The sequence below is a fragment of the Gossypium arboreum genome, chromosome 3 (genome assembly GCF_025698485.1).
Source record: "Gossypium arboreum isolate Shixiya-1 chromosome 3, ASM2569848v2, whole genome shotgun sequence".
NCBI lineage: Eukaryota > Viridiplantae > Streptophyta > Magnoliopsida > Malvales > Malvaceae > Gossypium > Gossypium arboreum.
Genome location: NC_069072.1, coordinates 86,728,739 through 86,742,912, shown reverse-complemented (window position 1 = coordinate 86,742,912; position 14,174 = coordinate 86,728,739). Strand labels below are relative to the sequence as shown.

General features: G+C 38.9%; 1 non-coding gene across 1 annotated transcript; it reads right to left on the bottom strand.

Moving 5' to 3' along the window:
- Positions 1-12,373: 12,373 nt before the first annotated feature.
- On the bottom strand, positions 12,374-12,480 carry LOC128290968 (small nucleolar RNA R71). The gene has a single exon (XR_008280746.1). It is a non-coding gene; the product is annotated as a small nucleolar RNA R71 (small nucleolar RNA).
- Positions 12,481-14,174: the final 1,694 nt, after the last annotated feature.

Genomic DNA, 14,174 nt, shown 5'->3' with positions numbered 1-14,174 from the left:
TGTAGGGTTGGGCTATGTGCTGATGCAAGAGGGTAAAATGGTTGCTTATGCATCGCGACAGCTTAAACCACATGAAGTTAACTATCCTACTCATGATCTGGAGATGGCAACGGTAATCTTTGCGCTTAAGATTTGGATACATTACCTGTACAGAGAAAGGTGTATTATATACACAAATCATAAGAGTCTTAAGTACTTGCTGACTTAGAAGGAGCTGAACCTTAGGCAGCGGAGCTGGATAGAGTTGCTTAAGGATTATGACTGCGCGATTGAGTATCACCCAGGCAAAGCTAATGTGGTGGCTGATGCCTAAGTCGTAGAACTATATCTGATCTGAGAGCCATGTTTGCTCATTTGAGTTTGTATGACGACGGTAGTCTGTTAGCAGAACTACAAGTTAGGCCTACCTGGGTGGATGAGATTAAGGGAAAATAGTCGAGGGATGATTCCCTAGTTTCTTGATTCTGGTAGGTTAAGAATGGGGATATTTTGAGTTCGAACTGAACAGTGAGGGAGTTCTCTGTTACCGAGGTAGATTTTGTATTCCGAAGGACTCTGACTTGAGGCAAGCAATTCTGAAAGAAGCTCATGGAGATCTGTGTGCTATGCATCCTAGAGGGAGTAAAATGTATCGTGACTTAAAAGAGTTGTATTGGTGGCCTGGATTGAAACGAGAGGTAACGAAAGTTGTGGGAAAATGTATGACTTGTCAACAAGTGAAAGCTGAACATCAATTACCTTCCGGACTTTTGCATCCAGTGAAAGTACCACTTTGGAAGTGGGAAAGGGTAACCATGGATTTTTTGAGTGGGTTACCTTTGACACCATCGAAGAAGGACTCGATTTGGGTAATTGTGGATAGGTTGACCAAATATGCTCATTTCATACCTGTCTGCACTGATTATTCACTTCAGAAGTTAGCCAAATTGTATGTGGCGGAAATAGTGCAACTTCACGGAGTGCAGTGTTGATTATTTTTTATCGAAATCCTAGATTCACATATCGATTTTGGCAAAAGTTACATGAGGCATTGGGTATATGGTTGAACTTTAGTACAGCTTTTCATCCACAGACTGATGGTTAGTTGGAAAGAGTTATTCAGATTCTGGAAGACATGTTGAGGGGATGCGTTATCACTTTCGAGGCAGTTGGAAGGATTACTTACCGTTGGCAGAGTTTGCATACAACAACAGTTATCAGGCAAGTATTCGAATGGCTCCTTATGAGGCACTATATGAATGAAGATGCCGTACACCTAGTTGTTGGACTGAGTTGGGTGAACGACAGGTTCTTGGACCTGAGTTGGTGGCAGATACTGAGGATAAGGTCAAGTTGATTAGAGACCGGTTGAAGGAAGCATCGATGAGCGAAGTCATATCTGATTTGAAGTGCAAGGAAATTGAGTACTCTGTGGGTGATATGGTCTTCTTGAAGGTTTCACCTTGGAAGAAAATATTAAGGTTTGGGAGGAAAGGCAAGTTAAGTCCACAGTTCATTGGGCCTTATCGGATTCTTAAGCGAGTGGGTCCAGTGGCTTATCAGTTGGAGCTACCTCCAGAATTGGATAGGATTCATGATGTCTTTCACGTCTCCATGTTAAGGCAGTATCGTTCTGACCCTACTCATGTTGTGCCGGTTGTAGAGATTGAGGTCCAAACAGACTTGACTTTTGAGGAAGAGCCTGTGCAGATTTTGGATCTTGATGTTAAGATTTTGAGGAGGAAATCAGTTCCGCTAGTAAAGGTGCTGTGGCGTAATCATGGTAGAGAGGAAGCTACTTGGGAGCCAGAAGTGGCGATGCGTCAACAATATCCTCATCTGTTTGATTCAGGTAAAATTTTGAGGACGAAATTTCTTTAAGGAGGGTAGAGTTGTAATGCCCCAATTTTCGGGTTTTCTGTGTTTCTATGATTTTTAAAATTTGTGTGTGTTTGGTTGGTTAAAATATATATTTTAGTAGGTTAGTGGGCCTTTGGAAGGCCCAAACTTAAGTTAAATCGGTGGTAGTCTTCGAAATTTTAATTTTATGAACAGGTGATGCAATTGGCGTTTGGGCTTTTAAGAATAAAGGGGTAAAATATGACACAAAAAGGAGTGTGGTGTAGTGGCAAGGTGGCGCGACTTAGGGGAGAAGGAAGTGACGCCATAGAGGAAGCAAGGGGTCCAAGGTTCAAGTCTTGGCTCTTGCAATATATTTTGGTTTTTCTTTTCAATAAATCCAGAAGCAAGTAGGTGCACTTTAAAGTTTAATGTGTTAGATTTATGACACAAATAAGTTGATGGCCTAGTGTTGGTGGCGTGAGTTGGCTTGTGAGAGGACTTTGGTTTGAATCCCTTGGCACGCAAAGGTTGATTATTTTGCTATGTTGGGATGGCAAGAGTTGGTGTTGGTTTTAAACTCTGGTGATGGAGGGATCCCACATCGGGAAGCTAACATAATAGTAGATGGAGAGCTGGCTTTAAATAGAGCAAACTATGAGGAGAGTAGGCATACCTTTCTTGGCTGATCCCTTTCGCTTTGTGACGTGCTCGTTTGGGTTGGACGTCAGCTAAGAGTGTTTGGAGCGCGGATTAACTGCAGTCTCCTAACAGGTGTGTATTTCTCATTACTCTAGCAGTAGGACGGTTATTTCGGGTCGCGATGGGCTGAAATGGGCCATGTGGTCCCAATGGGTCCGTAGGCCCAAGTGGATTAGTTGTAAAATTACTAAAATACCCTTGTAAGGTAGGACTATCGATTTACCCTTGGAGGATAAAATGATTATTTTGCCCCTCGTGCGTAAATGACTAACTTGTGTGATGATTGGGTTAGTTGACGTGGATTTATGTTAGTTATCGTTAATTTATAAGTCTAATGTGTTAGTGATCGATTATAGGATTATCGCGTGGGAGATATTGTCATCAATCGTCATCAATCAGGTGTGTAAACGACACCCTCCCTTAGACTGAATCGGTAAAAGCAAAAATACCAAAACGTTGGTATTTTGTGAACTCATGGCGTGCTTTCGTGAGACGATTGTTAATGAATATGGTGCATTTGGATGATTAGAGTGAGTGTGCATTTTAGGCACAACGGTATTTTTGGGCTTAATAGGTCGAACGCCAATGGGCCAATGGGCCCACTTTGGTAAAAAGACGAGGTAAGTACTTCTGATTACTTGGTAAACATTAGAATGAGCATGAAACCTTAGCAATAGGTAATAGTTACTGAAATACCCTTATGCATGCAAAATTACGATTTTACCCCTAGGGTTATTTTTTCTGAAAAGTATGATGTTCATTTACAGACACGTATGCCATGACATATTATTTCTGTTGCATGGGACATGGGTTTATATTGATGGAGGAAGTGTTCTGGCAGCCTCACTACAATCTGGTGGCCTCGCCACATATATCTGTTCTAGTGACTTCGTCACAATATATGGCAACCTCGCTGCAATCTGGTGGCTTCGTCACATATATATATATATATATATATATATATATATATATATCTGTTCTAGTGGCCTAGCCACAATATTTGCATCTGGTTACTTCGTCACAATATTTGGCAGCCTCGCTGCAATTTTTGTGGTGTGTAGCGGTTGGGTAGGTCAAGTAGTCTCCCCATATGGTGTAAGGCTGGTACGGGGGTCTTATGGATGGCTCTGGGTTGGGATTTCTACATTCATGATATATTTGTTCTGTATGTGCTATGGGCCTATGGGTTTCATTCTGATATATGTACGGGGCCAAGGCCCAGATAAGTCTGACTCTGAGGTTTGATCTATTTTGGGCTATGGTTGGGTTATGTTACACACTGAGTTTACCAAACTCACCCTTTATTTTCATCTCTGCAGGAAATCCCCAACCATAGTGGGCTTGGAGCCGTGAGGGATTCGGAGTGGCTACATCATCTGCAAAGTTGGTTTTTCTAAGTTAGTTTATTTTTTTTATTTTTATATTCTGATTTAATTTTGTGTTTTAAGTTGTAATAAGGCCACTATTTAAATTTCCTTTTTCCCGTTATGGTTTCATTTTCTGATTATATTTATACTATGTCGAAACTGCTAGTGTTAGGCTGCGCGGGTTTTCAAAATTAATGAACGTTTCCAAGACTCAACAAGCACAACAATGGATAGCCTAAAGATTGATAAACCGGCTTTTCATTCAATCGCTGTTTTTACAAAGACCACCCCAATCACTTAAACCAACGAATGCATACTAAGTCATAAGTCCATGTGAGTTTGGGGTGTTACACCTATCTTGCATTTGTATTGAACACTAAGAAAACAGAGTTGAAGATTGAGTAGTGCCTATAGTATGTGAGTACCCAGATGTATTTCCAGAAGAATTACCCAGATTACCTCCTGAAAGGGAAATAGAATTTGGTATTGAGTTGGTGCCAGGGACAGCTCCTATTTCAATTGCTCCATATAGGATGGCACCAACTGAACTGAGAGAGTTGAAAGCATAGTTGCAAGAGCTGATGGATAAAGGTTTTGTAAGGCCGATCTTTTCACCTTGGGGTGCTCCCATTCTATTTGTAAGGAAGAAAGATGGTTCGATGAGGTTATGCACAGATTACCACCAATTGAACAAGGTAACTATCAAGAATAAGTATCCTTTACCAAGGATCGACAATTTATTCGATCAGTTGAGAGAAGTCACTGTGTTCTCTAAGATCGACTTGAGGTCTGGCTATTATTAGCTGCAAGTTAAAGAATCAGATGTACCTAAGATAGCTTTCAGAATGAGGTACGGTCATTATGAATTTCTCGTTATGCCATTTGGGTCAACAAATACACAGGCCGTATTCATGGATCTAATGAATAGGATCTTCCGGCCATATTTGGATAAGTTTGTCGTTGTGTTCATTAACAATATCCTGATTTATTACAAAGATAAGTCAGAACATGCAAAGCACTTGAGAATTGTGTTACAGACTTTGCAGGAAAAGCAGCTGTATGCTAAGTTTAGCAAGAGTGAGTTTTGGCTTCAGGAAGTTGGATTTTTAGGTCATATTGTTTCGGGCGAAGGCATCCAATTCGATCCAAGTAAGATTTCTATTATCGTCGAATGGAAACCACCTAAAAATGTAACTGAGGTTAGAAGCTTTTTGGGCTTAGCCAGTTACTATCGAAGATTTGTAAAAGGATTCTCCATGACAACAACCCCGATGACGAGATTGTTACAGAAAAACATTAAGTTTGAATGGCCGAAAAAGTGTCAATAAAGTTTTGAGAAGTTAAAGACACTGTTAACTGAAGCTCTTGTTTTAGTATTGCCTGAGTCGAGAAAAGAATTTGTAGTCTACAGTGATCCTCAAATGGACTGGGTTGTGTACTTATGCAAGATGGCAAGGTAATAGCCTATGCTTCATGATAGTTGAAGCCGCATGAGAAAAACTATCCTACACACGACCTAGAACCTGCCGCCATCGTTTTTGCTTTGAAAATTTGGAGGCATTATTTATATGGTGAGACTTGCCACATATTCATTGACCAAGAGTTTGAAGTATTTGATGACTCAAAAAGAATTAAATTTGAGGCAGCGGAGGTGGCTAGAGTTAATCAAGGATTATGAACTGATTATTGACTATCACCTGGGAAAGGCGAATGTGGTCGCTGACGCGTTGAGTAGAAAATCCTTGTTTGCATTAAGGGCCATGGATGCTTGGCTGAGCAAGAGGCTAGGCAAACATTTCTTTAGGAAATCTATGATGCTCAAACTAATGATGATGACTTTCAAGCTAAAAGAACTCAATGTAATTCAGGTACTGAATTAGATTTTCAAATTGGTTCTGATGGATGTTTGATGTTCAGAGATAGGGTTTGTGTACCAAAAAATAATGAACTTATTGGGAAAATTTTTCAAGAAGCACATAACAGTCGTTTGTCAATTTACCCGGGAAGTACCAAGATGTACAAAGATTTGAAGAAACTGTACTGGTGGAACGGCATGAAAAGAGATATTTCTGAATTTGTATCAAAATGCCTAGTAGGTCAGCAAGTTAAAGCTGAACATTAAGTGCCTTCAGGTTTGCTATAGCCTATGATGGTCCCCGAGTGGAAGTGAGATAGAGTTACTATAGATTTCGTGAGAGGATTTCCATTGACTCCGAAGAAGAAAGATGTAGTATGGGTCGTAGTAGATAAGTTGACGAAGTCGACTCATTTCATTTCGATGAGGACAAATTACTCTATCGACAGATTGGCCGACTTGTACATTTCTGAGATTGTAAGATTTCATGGGGTACCACTGTCGATTATTTCTGACAGGGACCCGAGGTTCACTTCGAGATTCTAGAAGAAATTACAAGAAGCCTTAGGTACGAAGTTAAGCTTTAGTACAGCTTTTTACCCTCAGACAGATGGTCAGTCTGAGCAGATGATTCAAATTCTTGAGGATATGTTACGATGTTGCATCCTTGAATTTTAGGGTAGCTGGGAAAAATATTTGCCACTAGTAGAATTCGCCTACAACAACAGTTTTCAGACGAGTTTGAAGATGGCACCTTAAGAGGCCTTGTGTGGCAGGAGGTGCCGAACTCCATTATACTGGACAGAACTTAAGGAAAACCAGATTCACGGAGTTGATTTGATTAAAGAAACTGAAGAGAAAGTTAAAGTGATACGAGACTGTTTGAAAGCGGCATCGGATAGGCAAAAGTCATATGGTGATCTGAAAAGAAAGGAAATTGAGTTTCAAGTTGCAGATAGAGTATTTTTGAAAGTGTCTCCATGGAAAAAGGTGTTGAGATTTGACCGGAAAGGAAAACTGAGTCTGCGATTTATCAGACCGTACGAGATTATTGAAAGAGTTGGACCATTAGCCTATCTCTTGGCATTGCCACCTGAACTGGAAAAGATTCATGACGTGTTCCACATATCTAAGTTAAGGCGATACCGATCAGACCCCTCTCACGTGATTTCACCGACTAAGATTGAAATTCGACTGGACATGACCTATGGAGAGGAACCAGTTAAGATATTGGCTCATGAGGTTAAACAGCTGAGGAATAAAGATGTGGCCTTAGTAAAAGTTTTATGGCATCGACATGGTGTAAAAGAGGCTACATGGGAACCAGAAGAAACCATGAGAAGCCAATATCTGAATCTGTTCACTGGTAAGACTTTTGAGGACGAAAGTCCCTAAAGGGGGAGAAATGTAACATCCCAAAATAAGGCTTAGTCGGAATAGTGGTTTCGGGACCACAAATCTGACATCAAAATATTTATTTTATGATTATTACGAGGCTTAGAATATGAGAATATGCATGTGTTAAAGTTTCATGAAGGAATTCTTTGAGTAAGTGCCCAATTGGAAAATTAGAGACTAAATTGAATAAATTGAAAAAATTGGATTCTAGAAGCAATTTGCATGAAATTGCTTTAGATTATAAAATAGAAGGTCTTGGGAGCAATTTGCCCAATTTCTAAATTTTGGACAAAAATGGGCTTGCATGGATGAAATTTCAAGGAAAGGGTTTAAGGGCATTTTGGTCATTTGGCATATTAATGAAATAAAATGGGAAAAAGAAGGCAAAAATCAGCCATTCTTCTCCCTTATCCAGCCGAAATTCCTAAGCCACCATAGCTAGGGTTTCCAAGCTTTTCAAGCTCATTAGTAAGAGCTCCCAAGCCCCGTTTTTAATGTTCTTTGTAATTTTGAGATCCCGATAGCTTACTCTCTCCATTTCTACCCATATTTCATGCTAGGGTTCATGTTTAAAAATTTACCCATGCATGAGTTACTTGTATTTTGATGTTTTATGGAGGAATATGAAAGTTTGAATTGTGTTAAACAACTTTTCCTAGGTGATTTTCATAAAAAAACCCCTAAAGGAACCTTTTTGCAAAAGTTGTAAAATGTGTGGTAGAAATGTGAAAATAATGGAAAATGTGGGCTACCATAAAAGGGAAAAATGTTCGGCTAGGCTTGAGTAAGCTAAAAATTGCATGTGTTTCATTATACGAGCCTAGGGACTAAATCGTAAAAAAATGTGAAAGGTTAGGGGCAAAACGGTCATTTGGACCAGGGGTGGAATTTAGACTTGAAATGTATAATGTGGAGTGTTAATGATCTATTTTTATTGTTATAAACCCCGAGGAACAAATTCCGGAGGTCGATCGAGGAAAACGAAAGGTTTTAGAATAACCGAGACACGACACCGAAACAAATACTAGGTAAGTTCGGATAATTTAAAGGAAACACTCAATGTGCCTAATTATATGATTTATGAATGCATGATGATTGCATTTATTAATAACATGAAATTATATGAAATGCATGTTTAAGTATGAATTGTGATAAATGTCTCGGTTGAGGTTAAAAAACGGAATTCGATGGATAAACCATGACTGACATGTGTAATGAGGTCCTGCATGTGTTGCAGTAAGGGTTTAGCCCGGACGGGTAATTTGTTGATCTCATTTATAAACGGATCTAGCCTGGACGAGTGTTCCTTTGAATGGTCGAGCCTCCTGAAGAATATGTGTGCATTATGGATTTAGCCCAGACGGGTAATCTGAATAGGATTTGAATTTAGCCTGGACTGGTAATTTAGATCCGAGCTCAATAAAGGTGTTTGTCATTATAAGGGCTTTAGCATAGACTGGTAACCCTGACATCACCTTATGAGTTCATAAAATGGGGGATTTAGCCTGGACTGGTAATCTCACCATAAGATGTGAGGTTTGCAGGAGTGCATATCTGAAACGATCATTGTACGAATTGACGGTAAATAGATATTCCATCGAGATTTCCTAAAAACTCAACGAGATTAATGTGAGATATATATATATACAAATGAGATGTTGACTGATGAGCTCATCTAAGATAACTTTCATAGTGCATTGTTATGTGACTAACTCATTGATTGAGTGTAAGTGATAGGGAAGCCATCCTATGCTCATTGAATTTCTTATGTTGGCTGATAAACCACGATTGACATGTGTAATGAGGTCCTACATGTGTTGCAATAAGGATTTATGCTCATTGAATTTATTACCCAATTTGATTACATGCTAATTACTTGGTAAGTTTACTTTCCAGTTATTCGAGCTTACTAAGCATGAAAATGCTTAGCCCTCTCTTTTCCCTATCTCTCACAAAGCTCAAGGACTTGTAAAGATTGGAAGACGGTTGGAGAGTTAGCATACTATCAAATAGACCAGCTTTGGTATAAAGACATTTCAAAATTGTTCAATGGCATGTATAGGTCTTTTGAGTATTTTGTTATATGTTTCATTTGATTTTCCAAATGAAGGCTTGTAAAGATAAATTTATCTTTTTGTTTATGGCCATAGAGATCAGCTTGTTTTGAAGTAGGCTATGACCTACAAAATTTCCATGCAAGTTTGTAATCATGTGCGATGGTTGAATTACAATTGGCAATGAGTCATAAGAATGAGCCAATCTTGAATGTATTGAAGTGGTATGACAACACATAAATACAAGATGGGTAATAACCTAGCATGTACGAAACCAATGATATGAGGTTTCCATGCAATGAGTTTTTGCAAAGATCATTTATGAGAGCATAATTATGTTTTACTTTGTTTTTAATATTCATTAAGTATAAGTGTTAAAAAAGGGGGTGACCATAGGCTTGGAAAATATCCTGATAGGGTCTACACGGTTGGGTACACGAGGGTGTGCCTAGGCCGTGTGTGACACACGAGCCACACTCGTAGGCATGTGGCATGGTCGTATGTCCCCTGCATCTAAAATGGTAAGTCTGTTAAATGAACACGGGCTAGACACATGGGCGTGTGTCTTGGCCGTGTGAATTTAACGGAATGCTCAAGTCTTAGACACGGGGTGATTGCACGAGCGTGTCCCAAGTCACACGGGCGTGTGACACTTCAAGTTAAAAGAAATTTTCCAAGGTGCCCAAAGTTTATCAAACGTTCTCGGTTTTGTTCTACACCACCTCTAGGCATGTTTTAGGTCTCGAAGGCCTGTTTAAGGGAAAGGATATACATATTTGAAAAGTTTTAAATTCGAGCGCAACTTAGTGACTTGATTTAATAAGTTTATGAACGTGAAATCCCAGTAACGCCTCGAGCCCTATCCCGGTGTCGGATACGGGTGAGGGGTGTTACAATATATAACACTTTCAAATTACCAAAATAAGTTTCGATAGTGTGGTGACGATCCTCAATGATCCCTGAGCTCACAATAGCTTCAATATTTGTAAAACAATGCAAACACATACAAAGTAAGCTTTCAAAAGCTTAGTAAGCCATATACAAATAAACATATCATTCAAAGCAAATAAGTATCATCATGATAAACCATAATTTATACATATTTTTACCTCATGCTTAGCATATTTTTGGAAGAATTATCCTTAGATTTGGTGATATCGATGCTCCTAATCCTTTAATTTCATGTTTTATACTTAGGTGAGCATAGGAGAGTAAAAAGAGCGAGAAATGGGCTGAAAATGGAAAAAATGGACCAACATGGGAAATCAATGAGACTTGGACTTCCTCACACGGGTAAGCCACATGGCCGTGTCCATTTGGCAGAATCGAAGTACGAATTACACGAGTAGACCACACGCCAGTGCCTATGTAACAGCCTTGAACACAGATTGAAGAAATCGCACATGGGCGTGTCACACGGGCGTGTCCCTATTGAGCACAAGTTTAGTTCTATTCGGAAAAGGCCACTATTGAGGGCTTTTAGGCATTCTAAAGCCTATTTAAACACCGGAGGAGGCACTTAGAAGGGATAAAGAGGATAGGAGGCAAGGAATTACTCAAGGAAAGCCGATTGATCCATCTCAGAAGCTAGATTCATCGTCAAGACTGAAGATCTCCCTTCAATTTCCTTTAGGAGTTTTGGGTTTTCTTTATGTTTTGTTATCTTTATTCTTTTGATATGTTTTCTTTCATAATTATAAACTAAACCCCCTAAATACCTAAGGGGAATGAAACCTAAGACAGACCTTATTATTATCTGAATTGTATGATAAATATTTGACTTGTTCTTAATTATGTGTTCTTAATTCTTGTTTTAATATTGCAGGATATTGATTCAAGTTAATATGCTTATTCAGAGGAGAAAAATTCCCTGTTTAAGAGTAAATTTATCGTAATTAAGCGGAGTTGATTGCGCGCCTAGAGATAGTGTGACAAGATTTTTCTGGATTAGAGTGAAACCTAATAAGGGAGTCCATAGATCGAGTTAATGCAACACTAGGGTGTTAATTAGAAAGAGATTTTAATTAATCAACCTAGGGTTAGACGTTATTAGTCTCAAGAGAGATAATAATATAACTTAGGGATTTCTACGGATCAAGTCAAATGAATAAATCATCCGATTCAGAGTCAAATAACAAGTGAATTCTATGTGGATTTTTCCTTGGGTATTATCTTAATCAATCGAGTTTTCCCAAAAGCTTTTCCCCAATTTTCTCTCAGTGCACCCTTAGTTTAGTTAATTAGTTTAGATAAACAAATCCCTTAATTTTTAGGCTAGATAATAAAAAGAGAGTAATTACTAGTGCTCTTGGTTCCTTTGGGTTCGACAATCCGGTCTTGCTAAAACTATACTACTGTTCGATAGATACACTTGCCTTCATCGTGATAATAGTTAGTTTCAAGAACGATTATTATAAATTTTTAGAACCTGTCATAAATATCACGTATCAAGTTTTTGGCACCGTTTTCAGGGAACTAAAATATTAGGAACACTCGATTTTTATTACTATAGCCATTTTTACTTTATTTGCAATTTAAAATTTTATTTTCTTTTCTAATTTTTTCTTTTATTCGCTTCTGGCAGGTTTTTTTTATAGTGCATGACTAGAAGAAACCCGTCGGGACCATTACTTTTTGATAGTAAGATTGATTGCACAGTTCACAGAAACCAAAGAGAAATAAGGCAAAACTTAAGATACACAGAGGAAGAGCAAGAGGATGACATTCACACCACAATCGAGGAGATGGCTGAAAATTAGGAAAATTCACTACCTCCTACAATTGCTGTTGATCAAGTAAATCAGAATCTTGCTCCGCGCACTATGTATGATTATGCTAAACCGAATTTAACAGGAACTGAGTCAAGTATAGTTAGGCCTGCTATTATTGCAAATAATTTTGAACTAAAACCTAACACGATTCAAATGATACAACAATTTGTTCAGTTTGATGGTTTGCAGGATGAGGATCCAAACAATCACTTGGCGAATTTTTTGGAGTTTTGCGTCACATTTAAAATCAATGGCATTTCTGACGACGCCATATGCCTTCGGTTGTTTCCCTTTTCACTAAGGAACAAAGCTAAACAGTGGTTGAACTCGTTACCACGAGGGTCAATCACTACTTGGGAACAAATGACCGAAAAGTTTTTACTTAAACATTTTTCGCCGGCAAAGGCTAAGTTGAGGAATGACATCTCTTCTTTTGTGCAGATGGATCTAGAAACACTCTATGATGTATGGGAGAGATACAAGGATCTTTTAAGAAGGTGCCCTCACCATGGGTTACCACTTTGGCTACAGGTTCAAACATTCTACAACGGTGTGAACCCCTCAATGAGGCAACTCATCGACGCAGCTGCCGGTGGAACTATCAATAAAAAAGCACATGAAGTGGCTTACGAATTTATTGAAGAGATGTCACTGAATAACTATCAGTAGTAAGTCATGAGAACAAAGCCGACAAAAGCAGCCGGTGTTTTCAACCTCGATGCGGTTACTATGCTATCGAGCCAGGTAGAACGCTTAAATAAAAATATTAACGGTTTGTGTGGTTCTACTCAGGTACATCCAGTGATGAGGTGCGATTCAAATGGAGGAGGAGCGTACACAGAATATCAACCATTCAACCCTAGCACCGAGGAGGAACAAGTTCAATATATGGGTAATAATTCTAGATCTCAAAATAACCTATATAGTAACACATATAATGCAGGTTGGAGGAACCATCCCAACTTCTCGTGGGGTGGTCAAGGGAATCAATGGCCACAACACCCTCTGGCTTTCCAACAACCACCTTACCAACAGGAAAAGAAGCCGAACCTTGAGAAGATACTAACAAAGTTTATCTCGGTGTTAGAAACTCGTTTTCAAAATACTGAAACAGCACTTAAGAATCAACAGGTGTCGATCGAAAGGCTCAAAACTCAGATAGGCCAACTCGCCAAATTGATTTCTGAACAATCACAAGGTAGCCTACCGAGTAACACTGAATCTAACCCAAGGGAACAACTCAATGCAATTACCATCCAAGATGAGGAAGAGTTAGTTGAACTTGAACCAAAACTGGGGCAAGGAATTGTGGTAAGAAAAGGTAAAGGCGAAGTAGACCACAGTGAAAAGAAACTGGTAAGTAAAGAGTACAAACCACGAGTGCCATACCCCATTGTGACAAGGAAAGACCACACAGATGAACAATTTGGTAAAATCGTTAAACTATTAAAGAAATTACACATTAACTTACCATTTATTGAAGCTCTTTCGTAGAGGCCAAATGCAGTCAAATTCTTAAAGGAGCTTTTAGCAAATAAATGGAAGTTGGATGAGGCGTCGCATATGGAGATAAATGCAGTTTGCTCAGCCATTCTACAGAACAAGCTTGCCGACAAATTGAAAGATCTAGTGAGTTTTACTATTCCTTGTTTAATTGGTAGCTTAAATGTTAAAAATGCTTTGGCTAATTTAGGGGCTAGTATTAATGTCATGCCCTACAAAATGTTTAAACAACTAGGTCTTGGGAAACCCAAACAAACTAGGATAGGTATTCAATTAGCCGATAAAACTATCAGATTCCCTAGAGGTATCATTAAAGATGTACTTATAAAAATTGATGAATTTATATTCCCAATCAATTTTGTTATTCTAGACATAGAAGAGTGTAGTGACGCACCTCTAATTCTAGGAAGGTCATTTTTAGCAACTGCTAGAACCGTTATTGATGTTGGTACAGGTGAACTCACACTTTGTGTGGGTGATGACTCAGTTACTCTTCAAGCTCGTAATCCTATTGATACTGACCATGTGGTGCAACCTTCTTTACAGGAAACACGTTCGAAGAGCACACATGAGCCTTGTTCACGTAACAACCCATCTATGAAGAACAAAGGCTACAAATAGAGGAACTAGATGAGTGGCAAACACATAAACCAAGGACACACAATAAACCAAAACCGCGCGATGACGAGCTCAATATTTCACCAAA